Raw genomic sequence first — 2,500 nt, forward strand, 5'->3', positions numbered from 1 at the left:
TATATATATATATATAGCACATTCTTACTCAAATACAAATGAATTTATATTCACATGCAGTACACTCATAATGACATTCAATATATGAGTACTTCAAGTGTCACTGTACTGGCCAAAGTTATTAACCAGAAGCCTGAATTTACTTACGTTAGCGCCCCTACGTCATGAAATGAAATATAGATAGTTCCAGTTCAGAGGGTGCAGATGAGCGTTTCGAGCTATATATATATATATATATATATATATATATATATATACGAACAAAATACATATGTGTGTGTGTTTTTATATATATGTATATACGTCTATATATGTATTTATATATGCATGTATGTATGTTCATATACATATATACATATATAAACAGACAGACAGACGGATAGATAGATAGATAGATAGATAGATAGATAGATAGACGGAAATTGTTCTTTAGAGAGAGGAGATGTGCTAGAGAGTGGTTTTTGACACGTAAACATCTACACAAACATATTACATGGACATACAGATACAGAACCTCTGGCACACACACACCGCCATGCGTTTACACCGACGTACAACTATACACACAGACACCACACACACACACACACCGCCATGCGTTTACACCGACGTACAACTATACACACAGACACACACACACACACACACTACAGAACAAAGAAGCCGGAGTTTTGAAGTGCATATATGTTTGTACCTATCCGCAGGGTATTTTTCAGTGCTTTTGAAATTTCAGTTTCTATGCATGCATGCTTACATATGTCTATACGTAGAAGATGTGTGTTTATGTTTATCGGCATGAAGTGTCAGAACAGTGAGTGGCACAGGTTTTATAAAGTATATATATGCTGTATATGTCATTATGTCAGTTGGCTGACATGACTTATTTCTACGTTTCCTGAACGGTGTGAAAATGGAGACATTTTGTTTTTGAAGTTTTACAACGGTTAATCAGTTACAATTACCCCCCTTTCACACTAACACTTCTCCACATTTTTGCCTTCATTTCCATGTTGTTGTTTAGTCCAGGCACCCTCAACCACCGAGCTGTAGACCATCACCGGAACGCACAGAAAGAATAAGATTTTAAATTTTATTTCTATTTGATTGACTATCGCAGTTTGCGGAATGTTTTGCATTATATATGTATTATATAATTGATATATGTATTATAAGGCGGCGAGCTGACAGATCCATTAGCACGCCGGGCAAAATGCTTAATGGCTATTCGTCCATCTTTACGTTCTGAGTTCAAATTCTGCCGAGGTCAACTTTGTCTTTTAACCTTTCGGGGTCGATAAAATAAATACCAGTTGAACACTGGGGTCGATTTAATCGACTGACCCCTCCTACAAACCTGCTGGCCTTCTAGCAAAATTTGAGACCAATATATATGTATTATAAATGTAATAGTTTAACTACATACTATGCCCTTTATTACGTTTTGTTATGCACGAGGTCCCACGATTCGTGGAAAAAATGTTTCACTTCGAACCTGTCCTTGGTGCAAAAATGGTTGGTAATCGTTGATTTAGTTCCATCATTTGAATACTGACAAACCGGACCTTCAATTAGAGCCGTTCCAGTAATGAACATCACATCATTTTAGGGAGATTTTGGGACTATTTTCACAATGCTAGTCCTGATCCCTGTACTATGAAATATTAGCGTCGTTATCCACTATTCCAAATTATTAACAAAACCACCCACCTACATCATTACTGCTTATGGAATTCTTCAGATGGGCAGGGTTGTCCATACATGGTAGGGTGTGGACCAAAACATTGGCAACATCATCTTCTAAGACATCTAGACATATATAACGAAATAAGGTAAGTAGTTACCGTATTTGAAGGAGTATAAGTCTCACATTTTCCTAAAAAGCTATCTAAAAAAGCACCCTGGGTCCTATATGCGAAGTTTGACCTCCTATAAGCTTTACTGCCAAAAAACAAAAATATATTTTTCGTTGAATGTGCTGTAGAAAATGAGGTGTGTCTAATATGTTTGTGTACCTTTTATGCCTTGTAGTGCGGTAAATAAAAGTTGTAGCTTCATTCGGCATAACTAAATAAAACATGTATCTAAATTAGATTTGTAGTTAAAAAGAAGGATGTAGCTTTATAAAGATATGTAGCTAAATGAAACATGTACATGAAGATATTGCTCCGTAGGATATGTAGCTAGATAAAAGATGTATCTCAATAATACATGTAAATAAAAGAAACAACTTCATATGACGTAGCTAAATTAAATATTCTACCTGAATATAACATGTAGTTAAAGAAGACATGTGGCACTATTATTTTTCTGGAGAGACATTACTCGTGGGGTTATGTCGTTCGGAGATCAGCGAGTCCCTCCAAGGTCAAGTCACTCTTTCTCCACCTTCAGAGGTCACAGCTCCATCAGAACTCCAGTAATATGGACATGTGATTAGAACTTCGTAGGAAAGACTCAAAAAACGAAGTATTCAAGCCGAGCCATGTGCACAGAAGAGCTA

Source organism: Octopus sinensis, linkage group LG5, assembly GCF_006345805.1.
Source record: "Octopus sinensis linkage group LG5, ASM634580v1, whole genome shotgun sequence".
Lineage (NCBI taxonomy): Eukaryota > Metazoa > Mollusca > Cephalopoda > Octopoda > Octopodidae > Octopus > Octopus sinensis.